The following is a 16,994-nucleotide window of genomic DNA, read 5'->3' as shown; positions in this document are numbered from 1 at the left end:
ACTCCTGCAAAACATTATTTGGATGGATATGGGAAGAGAAAATAACGGTCTCAAGTTTCTTTTTTTGCTATCCATGATGGACATTGTTCCTTGTTCCTGTGCGGGATGAGGTCACTCCAAAACAAGTCCTGCGTGTTTGTTTCAGAGTGACGTCATCAAATACGGAGTTTGTGTCTGCTTGCAGCCTGTTGTATGTGGCTGGAAGCGATTGTCCCGTCACCTGCCTTCAGATGCATCTTGTCTCTCACCACATCACCTGCCTTCAGTACAAGTGATTCAGATGTTTAATGCGATTCGGGGCAGACACATCCAAATGTGGGTATATTGAGGTTTTAATATCTTTTAATAAAAAGGTGTAACAGATTTTAGAAAAACGAATCCAGCTGCTCCAAGCGAGTAGGGGAGGCTCCAATTCAAATGAACAGCTTGTGGAATGGGGTGCACGCCCTGTCACTGCTGCAGAAAATTAGATAAAACGAAGAATGGCTGCACTCCCATAAACAATGCAATTAAAGTTTATTTTAGGAGATGAAGTAAAAACAAACAGGAATATGACTAATAAAAGGATACCCTCCTATATAGAGGTGGGTACATAAAAAAATGCATAAAGGTTTACTTTAGTGGAAATATTGACTTATACCAAGATAAACCTAGCTACATAAACAACATAATGTGTACAAAGATAAAAAGTGAAAAAAATGATTGAATCAGTGAATGTAAACAAGTACCCAAAACATAATCATACCACAGCAAATATTGGCACATATATTAAAATTAAATGAATAGGGTGATAAGTCCAAAAGTGTTAAACGTATGTTCACACGGCGTAGTTATTCCAAAGGACTGTAATCTCAAATGAACCACCACCACCCAATGTGGACCCACATACATATACCGCTCTTTGTTCCTGTATTTACTAAGCCTAATTGATGATCCTCCAACATGTGAGTTCATTACTTTCTTTTAAATAAAATTTATACAAACGGTATCACGCTATGGGAATTTTTCAATTATCTCTGCATGACTTTTGAACACCAAGCTTTTAATCTACTGGAATATTATCTTAAAATCTGATGACCTCTAACATCTGTGTCAAGTCGGCGTTTGGACTCAAGATCTGTTGTGCCAGCCCAGTCCGGTGTATCCATTAAGTCATTTGACTTACAAGCCTATATGACTTGGGGGGCGTAAGCCTCTCCAGGTTATCGACATCTGGTAAGCCTCCTCTTGTTTACTGGTGGTGGTTCATTTGAGATTACAGTCCTTTGGAATAACTACGCCGTGTGAACATACGTTTAACACTTTTGGACTTATCAACCTATTCATTTAATTTCAATATATATGCCAATATTTGCTGTGGTATGATTATGTTTTGGGCACTTGTTTACATTCACTGATTCAATCATTTTTATCTTTGTATACATTATGTTTATGTAGCTAGGTTTATCTTGGTATAAGTCAATATTTCCACTAAAGTAAACCTTTATGCACTTTTTTATGTACCCACCTCTATATAGAAGGGTATCCTTTTATTAGTCATATTCTTTTTTGTATATCAGCGCTACACTTTTTTACACCCACACGTATTACTTTTTAGTCCAAAGCTGTCTCAGCTGCTATATACAGGTATATCCTACACAGCGCTGTATTTCCCCTATTTTTTCTCTTAGTAAAAAGAAACAGCACACAATAGTATGCAGGCAGGGGGAAGCAAGGTGAATCGTTTTACAGGACTAGCGTGCTTTGTCAGAACCATGGAAAATGCAACACCATGCATAAATATATATCAAACATCACATGATTATACAAATGCAATCAATTATGTAATTTGGCTTGCTTTTTCCACTCTGTCCTTTTTTAAGTGAACAAATACATTGATCCAAATCTGTCAAAAGAACGTTTATTTCTCAAATGTAAATAATAATGTATCTGTAAAAGAGAAAAAGATACATAAAAATCTCTATAAACAACAATCAAACACAAAAGGACAAAACAATAAAAGAAAAAGAAAAGATATAGCAGATGTTCCTATTAAAAAAGCACAATACACCAATGGACGTGACAATTTTGTCCCATGAGTGTTTCCATATAGTTTGTATTGTATCCACCCATGGGCTAAAACCATGTTAGATAATCCACCTAACATCAAGATTCAGGCTGGGTTCACACTATCTTCGCAAGTGACTCACAGCAGGGGTCCGGTGCATCCCCGTTCACCATTTTAGGTCCGATTTCAGCCCGAATACTGCACTGAATTCGGACCTTAAATGGACCAAAAGATGCACAGGGCTTCTGTGCAAATTCGCACCAGTGCCGCAGTGGAGATATGTCAACCAGCTCCATAGAGAGCCGGTCAAAATCTCTTGCTATTGGATGCAGTTAATCCGCATCCAATTTGCAATAGTGTGAATTCAGCCTAATAGATTCATCATAAAAGTGGGTCAAAACTTTGATTCAAAATTTAAACCTACTGGAATTCCACTTTGTAAAGAAAAAATCCAAAACACCTCTCATTTACACAAAATCCTAAAATTATCTCCACCCCTCCTGGGGCTGACAACTTTCTATATACCCTGTATCTGTAATAAGGAGGTGTCATGCCCACAAGCCCCATTAAAGTATCTAGCCACATTGGTACCATGTTCCTTCTCAGTATCATAGACGTGACCATGCAAACGATTTCAAAGTCTCCAAGTTGTGTGACCTACATATTGGATCGCACAAGCTTTACAAGTTATCAGGTAGATCACACTTTTAGTGTTACGATTTATAAATGACCTGTAATTTGCAGTAGATCAGAACTGATCACATTGTTTTAAATCCAGGGCAACATTGGCAATTAGTTGCTCCACACCTAAAAGTCTCAATGAGATCTAACCATGTTCTACTATGAGTACTGGAGTTAAAATCACTAGGAGATAAAGAGTTCGCTAAAGAATGGGCTCGCCGTGACATTGTTTTGAATCCTTTGGTATGAATTTTGGCATAGCATTTATCTTCAATTAAAATTAGTATATGGCGTTCCATAATCCTCCTGATCTTACTGAATTCCATATTATAGGGGGTAGAAAAAATAAGCGTGTCAAATAGATTGGGTTTACATTGTTTTCTTTTTCAGCAACTTCTCTCTGGGTGTAACCTCCGCAATATTCATGGCCCTACACAGGACATTAGTCTTATACCCCTGAGCACAGAATCTATTGCACATTTCTTCCTTCTCCTGTTGAAAATCCCCCTCCTCGCTGCAGATTCTGCATAGCCTTAAAAATTGTCCCACTGGTATCTCCCATGTAAAGTGGGTTGGATGTCCAAAATCTGTGCGAAGAAGGGTATTGCCCTAAAAGGATCTTCTGTATAGACTGGACACAATGTAACCCCCTTTACTGGATAAAACAACATCAAGAAAAGGAATTTATCTGCTGTCCAAGTTCCCCGGTAAACCGTAGGTTCAAATCATTGGTATTCAAATACTGTAAAAAATGATCCAAACTCCCCACAGAATCACAACAAATGAACAGCAGATTGCAGAGGCGTAACTAGAAACCTCAAGGCCCCGATGCAAAAAATCATGAAGGCCCCCCCCCCCACCCAGTGCAGCCTGTGTCACCAATGCAGCCTGTGTCCCCAGTGCAACCTGTGTCCCCAGTGCAACCTGTGTCCCCAGTGCAACCTGTGTCCCCAGTGCAACTTGTGTCCCCAGTGCAGCCTGTGTCCCCAGTGCACAGAGCTCCTCCCCCGCCTTCACTGAATTGGTCTGCTGACTTTTTTTTAGTAACCGCCCCGCCTCCCTACATTCTCCCTGTCTCTGGATAGGTGGGGGTGGAGCGGTCCACACAAACAGTCTCTCAGCGCTGCGCTGCCTCTGCCTTATCTCTCCCTTCAGGCTCCGTGGGCAAAAGCCCCCCTCCCCGTAGCATGGACCCAACAGTCCAACACACACTGGACAGTCAAGTGGGTGCCTCACGCCCCTAACACATTTTAGTTCCCCATTCATGATCTCAAGCAAGGATGATTGTGACCTAGGAGAGGAGAGCAGGCAGGGCCTACAGCCAAATGAACAAAATATAATGGCCGGGTAACTACCGAAACTGCAAGGGATATATCGCCAAACTTCATAAAGGGTACGGGAGGGGATTAAAGGAGGTAGGGGGAATGGACAGGGAGAGGAGGGAAAAAGAGGTAAAGAAGAAACCAGGAAAAGCAGTTTCTCTCACCCGTGGCCAAGAAATAACCACAAGCCCTGGGGGTTCAGTAAGGTTGTGAGACCTCCTGCAAATAGTCATCAGTGTATACAAAATATTGCCACCGCCTCTATGTGTGACAAAAGATCTCCCTGTTATGTAGAGTAGCTGTGAGGTCCTCCATGTCCAGAAGGCCATTGATTTTGGAAAACCAAAGAGACTTTGAGGGTGGGTTCACAGAACTCCAGCACAAAGGGATACACGCCCAAGTGGATTGTAAGAGAAGCTTTATATTTTTTTAATGGGTCATTCCCGCAGGTGCAGAACGACCTGTCCCCGCCAGATCAACATTTGTCAGGTGTTTAACAGTCCCGACCACTGCTTGCTAAAACTGAGTAATTTTTGGGACGTCCCAAAAATTATGTAGCATCGTACCCTGCCTAGCACCACATCGCCAGTCGGTGTCTGATACCTGAGGAAAGAAGCAATACAGAGTCGTGGTCACCTTGTACCATCTAGTTAAGATCTTGTAATTGGTCTCCAGAATCTGTTGCAATAGAAGACTTCTGGAAAAAGTGGAGAATTTTCTCTTTTTGTGAATCAGTGAATTACATGGCCAAATCAAATTCCCATCTAGAGAGAAAACCAGGGGTGAAGTCCACCGCTGACTGAATCAGAGCTGCGTATATGGTAGAAAGACTAGGTTACCGTCTGACCGATAGTCTCCAGTTCCATGAGTTGACAAAAAAAATAAAAAACAGGAGAGCAAGAGTATTTACTAAGGAAATGTCGGAAGAGTGGATTGGTTTAACCCAATAATGGCTGGAAAAGTTTGGTTTGGATATGTTGAATATAGGGAAAGCTTGATAATAATTGAGTTTGGTGAGTAGTTTGTGTAGAAGGTGGGAAAAGACACAGTGTGGATACCGGAATTGAAAAAAAGAATACTACTTGAAGCACTAGCATCTTCTTTGAAAGAACATTGTTTTGCACATTCATAAGTGGGAGGGAGTGGAAACGTAGCGCTAATGAATAAACAGCGCTGGTGAACTGCGTAAATAAATAACCATGTACTAATGGACAGTGCTAATATAATAAACTGTGTAAATACATGAATAGCCAAATGAATGGTAGAATCTGTGCATAAATGAGTCCCAACCAAGTGAAAATGAAAGGACTACTGCTAAGTCCCAAATGAATCAGTCCCAAATAAAAAACGACAGTTGTGCCACGAACACAGGATCGTTCATATGCAGAGACCTATTACTTCTTTTTTTTATCAACCTTTTCCCCGCTGTGGAGAGAACTATGCCAATAACACTGTATGGCTACAGGATACTTGAGCAATAAGGCCAATTTGAGGTTTTTATACCAAGACGACAATTTACTCGGTAGTTGCATGCGCTACCTTTATCTGGAGAAAGGAGACTGACAGCTTGGGGTGGTGGTGCTTATAGTGCTCTGTGTGTTTTTTTACTATAACGCTATTGCTAACTGCAGAATGTTTTTATTACTTTGATTGGGTATAGTGGGAGGTACAGTTCTGTATAGAACATAGTGTTGCCTTACATATTTCCCTATCATTGGGTGTGCATCTTTTTCATCAATAAAGTCTATTTAATTACATCTCAAGCTGTGGTTGACCCTTCCCTTACTTTGCGTTTTTAGGACAACTCTTGTCCCATCTAGCTATAATCTACATGATCTCCAGATACCCCAAGTGATGAACCGAATCCCAAGCCAAAAACAAAAGATTACGTATCCCACCAACCTACAACAAGACCAGTACATCAACAGTATGCATTAGGTAGAATGTTTGCTGACTGCATCTGCCCATGAAGTCATCGAGAAAGCTTGCAAGTGGAAGCTTTGGGAATGTAGGATAGCAAGGGCCTGTGCCTAGGGGATCACACCGAACGTGCCATGGCACATACCAGAACTACTGGCAGCCCACAGCAATTTGAGTAGGCAAAATGACCGGACAAGATGGGGACATGCAATAGCACATCACAGACGTTCCCAAAGGCCAGATGATCTGCCCAAAAAGGAGAGATTTTAGCAGACCTAGGAATGCTGGAAGAATAAGTGGCTATGAACAAGCCAATTGCTTTTTTTACTTATGAAATGGTCCATATAGGTATATTTATATTCTGATGTCCGTTTGCTCTTGTTCTTATACATTTTTTTTATATGCACAAACATAGGCGTCGCCAGGGGGTGGCTATTGAGGCTGTAGCCCCGAATCTGGAGCAAAAAATCTGGAGTAAAAGCGCCCCGCTAGCGGCCGAAATGTGCCACTAATCCGATGGTAAAACGCCGCTTTAGCGGCGTTTTACTGCCGACGCTATGGGCGGCTCGGTGTGAAAGGGCTCTTATAAATATAAGAAAGTGAACCGTAAATAAAACACACGTATCTTCTTTCCCTCAGCGCTCATGGAATATTCAAAGAAGGTAAAAGGCCAATTAGCTGCTGCTATCAAATAAAACAATATAATAATAAATGCTAGAACCTCCAAAAGGAAATGCCCGCATTAGCAGAGCTAGAATTAAAGTTCAATAATGTCCTTGGGTATAAACTCTTTATAACAACCACAATGACCTTAGAATTGAAACCCAGAAAAGGTGAGTGATAAATTAGAATGGCGGATAATCCAGGAAATCAACATTGTAATGTGATCCTCCCATCACCACACCTCGTGCAGCACCGCTCCCTTATGATATTAAACTCACCAGAATTCAAATGAAAGAAAGCCTTCAGATAATTGAAGATACCACATCTCATTCTCCCACATCTCAGCGGATCATGGTAAGGACTACCTCTTAAGCTCCAAGATTTAAAACACTGATGCAGGTTCCGCACCTCATCAACGGTGATACCAAAGGAGAGGAATGATCACATAGCATAATTCCATTTAAAAGATTTATTACCCATAAAAAAAAACACTTACATAATGCACTTACAGCTGTTAGCGTGTGTCACTCTCACCATGCCCTGTGATTGTTATAAAGCATTTATACTCAACGACATTACTGAACTTTCTTTAATTTTAGCGCTGCTATTGCAGGCATTACCTTCGGCGGTTCTAGCATTTATTATAATACATTTGCCTTCTTTTTGTCCCCAGTCACCAACTCTGAGTTATTTTGTAAAGGGCCTATATGCTCAGATCTGTCCTTATTAGATGTGAATAATTGTTGAAGGTTTGTCCAACGCTCTTTCATAACTTGTCATTGGTTTTTCCTTTTTGCAGTCTTGATTTCCTTTGTACATATTTTGTTTTATTTTTGTAATTTTCAAACTATGATAGTATTCCTTGATTTTTTTTTAAATATCCCTTTCTTATTCTATTTGAGCCACATAGGTTTAAATTCTATCTTTTTAAACGTATTGCCCATGGGAATATATTTAGCAGTTAACCACTTCAATACAGGGCTTTTATACACCCTTCCTTGCTCTCACAATTTGAATGACAATTACTCAGTCATGCTACACTGTACCCAAACAAAATTTGTATCATTTTTTTCTCACAAACAGAGCTTTCTTTTGGTGGTATTTAATCGCCGCTGGGTTTTTTATTTTTTGCAATATAAGCGAAAAAAGAGAAATTAAAAAAAAAAAGAAAAAAAAAAAAAAACACTTTTTTTTAGTTTCTATTGTAAAATTTTGCAAATAAGTCATTTTTCTTCATAAATTTGGGACAAAATGTATACTGCACATACAGGGGGTTCTTCCAAAGAAGTGGGGTTCTGAAAATAAGTGGCACTTCTGCTCTTACAGCATCCATCTGAACATTTTCTTCTCTCTTCACAGGTAATCTGCGTTTATATTCCCAGGTCCTGCAAACTGAAAATTGACTGACCGCTTATAGACATTTTTGGTAATCTACGTTTATATTCCCATGTCCTGCAAACTGAAAATTGACTGACCGCTTATAGACATTTTTGGTAATCTGCGTTTATATTCCCATGTCCTGCAAACTGAAAATTGACTGACCGCTGTCTCAACTACATCTGTAGCCATGCTCACATTATTTCAATGTTTATTTAGCCATTAAGTCTTACCTAAATTATGGGTTTCCTTATCTTTACAATTTTGGCCTTTTAGTCCCCTTGCAGTTTGATTGTGGTGTGAAAGTTATGCCCTGCTTGCTGTGTTCCTAATATCCCCTCCTAATTGATTAATTGCCAGATTCCATCCACACCCAACACAGTATATAACAAGGCCTTCTTTACAGGGGGTTGCACATACAGGGGGTACTTCCAAAGAAGTGGGGTTCTTAAAATAAGTGGCACTTCTGCTCTTGCACTTCAGCGATTTGCACAAAGCAAACCATAGCAGATTGCAGGTGATCTCATTTTCATATTATCTCACCTTCTCTGAAACATGCTCTCTTTACCTCTCCTCCTCTTCACAATTGCAGCCTCTCTCCTCAAGCTCTCTTTTCTACATCCCTCTGCTCCACCACACAATCTGTACATATCACCCTCACTTCTCCCCTCCCCCTACTACTGCACTCATCACCTCTTTCTAACTCTAAGCCCACTTGCTAACATACCCCCCCAGGATACTAAAGCATGTCCCATCATACAAATCATATTCTCATATTACCTCTCTCACTCTTCTGCTTCTCTTAATCACTGGAGACATTTCCCCAAACCCTGGGCCTCCCTTATTTAACTGTGCCCAACACACCCATCACCATCACCCTATACCCTCTGGCAGTAGTCACAATCTACACAATTTAGTCTCCATTCCTCTTCTTGCCAACGCCAGCCTCCCTCTCTCCTGCGCCCTCTGGAACGCCCGCTCTGTCTGCAACAAACTCACTGCTGTTCATGACCTCTTTGTCACTAATTCCTTTAATATACTTGCTCTCACGGAAAACCTGGCTCCGCGAATATGACACCCCTTCTCCTGCTTCCCTCTCCCAGGGTGGCCTTCACTGGACTCACTCCCCTAGGCCTAATGGACGCAAGGGAGGTGGAGTGGGATTCCTCCTATCCCCCCAGAGCACCTTCCAGGTTATTCACCCTCCTCCCTCTTTTTCACTCTCATCATTCGAAGCCCACTGTATACGTCTATTCTCTCCTACTTCCCTAAGAATTGCTGTGATCTACCGGCCCCCTGGACCATTAGCGACTTTCCTTGATGAGTTTTCTGCCTGGCTACCCTACTTTCTCTCTTCGGATATTCCCACAATCCTTCTCGGTGATTTCAACATCCCCGCTAATACAAACACTCCTGCTACTTCTAAACTTCTTAGTCTAACCTCTTCATTTGACCTGAAGCAATGGGTACAGGCTTCTACTCACTCTGATGGCAACACCCTTGACCTTGTATTCTCCTACCTATGCACTCCATGTAACTTCTCAAACAATCCTTTTCCTCTCTCCGACCACCACCTTATTAGTTTCTCACTCCCCCTGTCTTCCACCACCTTTCCCTCCAATCGCCTAACCATCACCCGTAGAAACTTTCGCAACTTCAACTCCTGTCTCCTTTATTCTGCTACTGACCACCTCTATGACAAAATCTCTCCCCTGTCCTGCCCCAACCAAGCCATGTCCATCTACACTAAATCTCTGTCCTCCACCCTGGACAAGCTCGCTCCCCTCACTACACGCAGAATCAGGCCTTAACCCCTACAACCCTGGCAAACAGATGACACTAAAATTCTCAAAAAACGTAGTCGCGCTCTTGAGCGTCTGTGGCACAAGACTAAGTCTCTCAAAGACTTCAACCAATACAAATCTGCCCTCCAAATATACTATTCTTTCCTCCACACTGCCAAGCAAACCTATTTTACAACTCTTATTAACACTTTCTCATCCAATCCCCGTAAACTCTTCTCTACCTTCAACTCTCTACTTTGTCCTCCACCGCCTCCACCCACTGACTTACTCACTGCCCAGGAAATCGCTAATCACTTCAAAAACAAGATTGATACAATCCGTGATGAAATCTCCATTCTACAGGTATCTCCCCCAGCTAAGACCCCATGACAACAGGTACAACTGACACTCCCCCTATTCAAATCTACTACTACAGATGAAGTTGCTAAACTCCTTTCTATCGCCCACCTAACCACCTGTCCCCTGGACCCTATACCCTCTCAAATGCTACGGTCACCCTCTGACCCCATCCTACACTCTCTAACCCACATCTTCAATCTCTCCCTCACCTCTGGCATCTTCCCCGATGCTCTAAAACATGCACTGGTCACCCCCATACTCAAAAAGCCATCCTTGGACCCTACCAATCTTAACAACCTACGCCCAATCTCCTTGCTCCCCTTTTCCTCTAAACTCCTTGAACGCCTGGTTTACAACCAACTGAGTGACCACCTCATTAAAAACAACCTTCTTGATCCCCTTCAATCTGGATTTTGCCCTCAACACTCCACAGAAACTGCTCTTTTAAAACTCACAAATGACCTACTAACTGCAAAAACCAATGGACACTATTCTGTACTCCTACTTCTGGATCTTTCAGCTGCCTTTGACACGGTTGACCACCCCCTCCTCCTCAAAAAAACTTTACTCCCTCGGTCTCCGTGACTGTGCTCTTCAGTGGCTCTCATCCTACCTATCCCAACGCACCTTCAGTGTCACTTACAATTCTACTTCCTTCACTCCTCTTCCCTTCTCTGTCGGGGTCCCCCAAGGTTCTGTTCTTGGACCTCTTTTATTTTCAATCTACACCTCTTCCCTGGGTCAGCTGATAGCCTCTCACGGCTTTCAATATCATTTCTATGCTGATGACACACAAATCTATCTCTCCACCCCTCAACTCACTCCATCAGTCTCCTTACGCATCACTAACTTACTAACCGACATATCTGTATGGATGTCACACCACTTCCTCAAACTCAACTTGTCCAAAACCGAGCTTATAATATTTCCTCCCCCACGTTCCTCTTCCCCCGACTTCTCTGTCAAGAGCAATGGCAAAACCATCCACCCGTCCCCACATGTCAGGGTACTAGGTGTTATCCTGGACTCTGAACTCTCCTTTCAGCCCCACATCCAATCACTTTCCAAAGCTTGCCACCTCAACCTCCGCAACATCTCTAAACTACGTCCCTTTCTAACCAATGAAACCACAAAGCTCCTGATTCACTCCCTGGTTATCTCTCGCCTTGACTACTGCAACTCACTCCTCATTGGCTTACCTTTAAACAGATTATCCCCCCTTCAGTCCAGTATGAATGCTGCTGCCAGACTCATCCACCGCTCAGTGTCTGCTACCCCTCTCTGCCAATCCCTCCATTGGCTACCACTCGCCCAACGAATTAAATTCAAAATACTAACAATAAGTTACAAAGCCATCCACAACTCTGCCCCCAGCTACATCACTAACCTAGTCTCAAAATACCAACCTAATCGCCATCTCCGTTCCTCCCAAGACCTCCTGCTCTCTAGCTCCCTCATCACCTCCTCCCATATCCGCCTCCAGGACTTCTCCCGAGCCTCGCCCATCCTCTGGAATTCCCTATCCCAATCTGTCAGACTGTCTCCAACTTTATCCACTTTTAGGCGATCCCTGAAAACTTTCCTCTTCAGAGAAGCCTATCCTGCCTCCATCTAACAACTGCACTATTTTCTCCATTAGCTCATCCCCCACAGCTATTACCCTTTGTATAACTTGACCCTCCCTCCTAGATTGTAAGCTCTAACGAGCAGGGCCCTCTGATTCCTCCTGTATTGAATTGTATTGTACTTGTACTGTCTGCCCTAATGTTGTAAAGCACTGCGTAAACTGTCGGCGCTATATAAATCCTGTATAATAATAATAATAATACTGTTACATATCTTTAGTAAAAATAACCCAAATTAGTGGATATTATTTGGCCTCTGTGAAAGTTATAGAATCTACAAGCTATGGTGCAAATCATTGAAAAATGATCACACCTGATGTACTGAAGGCCTATCTCATTTCTTGAGACCCTAACAAGCCAGTAACGTACAAGTACCCCCCAAATTACCCCTTTTTGGAAAGCAGACATTCCAAGGTATTCAGCTCGCACTCATTAAACCAACATCACAGAACTCAGTGCCATTCATGGAGATACTCTCTCTTCATCTTCAAACAAAACCCCAAGACACTATTCACATACTACTATGCTACAGACCTCCAAGGCCGAAGACCAATCTCCTTACACCCTTCACGGAATTCATCTCAACACTCACCCTGAAAACCAAAAACTTTCTGGTACTTGGAGACTTCAACCTCTGGGCAAACTCCACCCTCGACCCTATCGCCACCGCCTGCATCAACCAACTGGAAGAACTAGGTCTCTAGTAACTGATAAATGCTCCTACACATGGTTCAGGACATATTTTAGACCTCATCTCCAAACAAAATATGGACATAACATATTCAACAACGTACCGCTACCCTGGGCGGACCACCACGCCATCAAATTCAAAATCGCCACCAACACCACCCTCCAAAAACGGAATCACGCAATAACAACACACTGGTCTAGAACTCAGAAGAAACTACACTCCGAACTCTTCAAAACCACATTATCAAACAAAATAGCAACGATAAATTTAAACCACTTAACTGAACACACACTCAACTCCTTAAACAAGGCATTACTACAAACAGCAGACTCAGTGGCCCCAAAACACAGAACACTCATCCGAAAAAAAAAACTCGGGATGGTTTACTGGCACCCTTACTCTACTGAACCGCGAACGCAGAAGAGCTGAAAGAGCCTGGAGAAGAAACTCCACTAAGGAAAACCACTCAAACTACAAAGCTCTCACCGAGAAATATCACAAAGCAATCTTCAAAGCAAAAAAAGAACATTTCTCGAACACCATCTCAACAGCCTTAAACCGCCCTTGGGAACTGTTCAAAATAGTCGTCCGGACTATGAACCCAACCTGCCTAGAGCCCCCAGCAAATGAAACTCAAGAATTTTGCAATTAAGCTATCGGACTTCTTCATCGACAAAATCGATAACATCCGTAAAACAATTCAACAGAAAAAAACTACCAATCTCAATCAACGAAAGCAAAAAGAGGAAATCGACACAAACATCACACAAGGACCGAAATTCTCACTAATCCCAATCACCACTAACAGCACCAAAAACATCATCAGAAGCCTCAGCACTTCACCAAATGACATCATTCCCACAAAATCTCTGAAAGAATGTTCCAACATCCTCGCTCCCACTATAACATACATCATAAATCAGTCATTCAAAGAAGGGACTGTCCCGATCGCCCTCAAGCAAGGCATCGTCAAACCTCTTCTAAAGAAACCCAACCTCGACCCTAAAGACCCTAACTACCGCAGACCGATAACAAGTCTCAACACCATCTCCAAGGTCATGGAGAAAACAGTCGTACAACAGCTACAACTCCACCTGGACACACACAATCTCTTGGACCCCCTGCAATCAGGCTTCCGCCCAAGCCACGGCACAGAAACGGCACTCCTCAAAGTATGGGACGACGCCTTCGAAGCTGCAGATGATGGAGAATCAAGTCTCCTGGCACTGCTGGACCTCAGTGCAACGTTCGATACAGTGGACCACAACACCCTACTCATCTGCCTCACAGAAGTAGCGGGAGTCACAGATTCAGAGCTACAATGGTTCGCATTGTTCCAGGAAAATCGCTCTCAGACAGTGAAACTAGGAGCCTTCACCTCTGAAACCCGGGCAATATCGTATGGAGTCCCTCAAGGATCACCTTTATCACCAGTCCTCTTCAACATCTATATCCGTCCGCTCCTCAAAATCATCAGAAATTCGGACCTCCGCTACCACTCGTACACTGACGACACGCAACTCTACTTTCGGATCACCGGACAAAAAGACCACTATCAACTAGAAAAATGCCTCACTTTGATAGGCAACTGTATGACCACTAGCTACCTCAAACTCAGCGGATCCAAAACAGAGCTTCTCCTACTACATGCAAACCAAAACTCAAAAAACAAGAACCCTTGGACTCCGCCCACCGTCTTTGGACAGACCATCGCCCCAAGCACCAAAGTCAAAAGTCTTGGAGTCATTTTTGACTCAAATGTCAATGGATGCACAAATTGGATCAGTAGTCAGCAGATCTCACCAACTTCTTCGCCTGCTACGCAGACTCATCCCCTTCATTCCTAAAGAGGACAAAGCAGCAGTAGTTGGAACCATCATTAACTCCCGACTCGACTACCTAAATACCAGATTGCACACCTACAACTCATCCAAAACACCGCAGCAAGACTGATAACAGGAAAAAAACCCTGGGAACCCATTTCCCCATCCCTGAGGAGTCTACATTGGCTAACCATAAAGGATTGGATCGCATTCAAGACCCTCTGCCTCACCCACAAAAGCCTACATGGAAACGCGCCTCAATACCTATGCGAGAAAATAAAACACTACATACCTAATCGCAGTCTTCCATCAACCCACCAAAACCTACTCCACGTTCCCAAATCCCACTACAAATCAAAGGGAGAACGAAGATTCGCAGGCCAAGGACCACGGCTATGGAACACTCTACCGACCAACATCCGTATGGAAGAAAACCATCAGGCCTTCAGGAAGAAACTCAAGACCTACCTCTTCTAACAAACTGGAACCACAGGATGGACCAAGTGCCTTGAGGCGATTCAGTTCGCATTTGCAGCGCTATACAAGTCATTCATTCATGGTGAGTTTTTTGAAGTTGTAATTTTTTCCCACAATTCTTGGGAATATATATATATATATATATATATTTTTTTTTTTTTTTTTACACAAAATTGTCATAATAACAAGTTATTTCTCTCACACAGCACATGCATACTTGCAATGACACCCCAAAATACATTCTGCTACTCCTCCTGAGTATAGTGATACCACATGTGTGAAACTTTTACACAGCCTGGCCACATACAGAGGTCCAACATCCAAGTAGCACCGTCAGGCGTTCTACGAGCATAAATTGCACATCTCATTTGATTACAACCTATCACACTTTTGAAGGCACTGGAGCACCAGGTCAATGGAAACGCCCACAAAATGACCCCATTTTGGAAAGCTAACACCCCAACGTATAATCTATGAGGCATAATGAGTCTTTTGAACAGTTCATTTTTTTCCAGAAGTTTTTGGAATATGTGGAAAAAAAATGAAAACGCATTTTTTTTTATACAAAGTTGTCAATTTATAAGATATTTCCAACACATAGCATGTACATAGCAAAACTGACACCCCAAAATACATTCAGCTACTCCTCTCGATTATGGCGATACCACATGTGTGAGACTTTTACACAGCCTGGCCACATACAAAGGCCCAACATTGAAGTAGCACCGTCAGGTGTTCTACAAGCATAAATTACACATCTCGTTTCTCAACCACCTATTACACTTTTGAGGAACCTGGAGCACCAGGACAATGAAAACGCCCACCAAATGACCCCATTTTGGAAAGCTAACACCCCAACGTATAATCTATGAGGCTTAATGAGTCTTTTGAACGGTTCATTTTTTTCCAGAAGTTTTTGGAAAATGTGAAAAAAAAATGAAAACGCATTTTTTTTACACAAAGTTGTTAGTTTATAAGATATTTCCAACACACAGCATGTACATAGCAAAAAGGACACCCAAAATACATTCTGCTACTCCTCCTGAGTATGGTGATACCATATGTGTGAGACTTTTACACAGCCTGGCCACATACAGAGGCCCAACATTGAAGTAGCACCGTCAGGCGTTCTAGGAGCATAAATTACACACAAATTCCTGCCAACCTATCACATTGTTGAAGGCCCTTCATATTTCTAACACATAGCATGTACTGTACATACCAATTACAAACCAAAATACATTCTGCTGAGGAAAGGGTAAAGAAAAGATTACCTGCGGTTTTAGTAGTGCAGTGGTCCAGAGGAGAGCATCGGCAGGAACGTGGACAGCGACAGCAAAACAGGCAGCAGGCAGGAATACTGTCAATAGTCAGTATAGGTAGAGATGTCCGCACAACCAAAGCACTGGTCCAGATAACAGGCAGGGATGTGGTCAGCAGCAGCAAAAGGATTGTCCATGCAGCAGGCAGGAATACTGCCCATAGTACATGCAGCAGGCAGAGATATGGTCAGTACAGCCAAAGTATTTGTCCAGGGAGCAGGCAGGATCCATCAAACTTAGGGCATCGGTCAGGAAAGAATGGGGACAGGGGTAGAGGCTTCTCCCACCCAAATCGCTTTGAAGCCTCCGGACAAGCAGACCCTGTTGTGGGAACACAGAAAACCAAAAACTGTTTTTCTCAACTCACAACACTATTCTGGAGCCCCTCACATATGTGAGACCCCAATGTAGCAGGGTGAAGGATCAGTGCAAGGGGCAGGCAAAAACATGGTCAACAGGCCAAGGTCAGTGCAGGTAAAAGACAGAAATAGACAGTAGGCAGGGGCATGGTTGATACAGTCCAGGGTCAGTTCACGCGAAAGGCAGAAATATGGTCTATAAACAATGCAGACGGCAGGCAGAGGCATAGTCGAGAAACAGGCCAGGGTCAGTTCACATGGAAGACAATGATATGGTTGGTTGAGGCACCAGGGAAATATTCAGGACAGAAATTGAAAACGGGGGAAATGACAGACTATTAGAAATATGGGCTAATAATTTACAAGCGTGTGATAGTGTTTGAAGCATTCTCCAATGCAAAGGCCAGGTTGGGAGGGACATTGGGGACAATGGAAACTGGTGTCTTTCCTAACTCCTCTTTTGGTACACACCCGACATTTTTTTTGGCGTCGTCTTCCGGATCCTGATGGTGGAATATGGTCAGGAAAATGGCGCTCATGTAG

At 42.7% G+C, this 16,994-nt stretch overlaps 1 protein-coding gene across 1 annotated transcript in view; it reads right to left on the bottom strand.

Moving 5' to 3' along the window:
• The window catches only part of SLC12A4 (solute carrier family 12 member 4), a 420,155-nt gene that overhangs the window by 105,055 nt on the left and 298,106 nt on the right, over positions 1-16,994 (bottom strand). The window lies entirely within an intron of this gene.

This window comes from Aquarana catesbeiana, linkage group LG11, assembly GCF_042186555.1.
Source record: "Aquarana catesbeiana isolate 2022-GZ linkage group LG11, ASM4218655v1, whole genome shotgun sequence".
Lineage (NCBI taxonomy): Eukaryota > Metazoa > Chordata > Amphibia > Anura > Ranidae > Aquarana > Aquarana catesbeiana.
The sequence above is the reverse complement of the archived record's forward strand: the minus strand, read 5'-3'. Positions and strand labels throughout refer to the sequence as shown.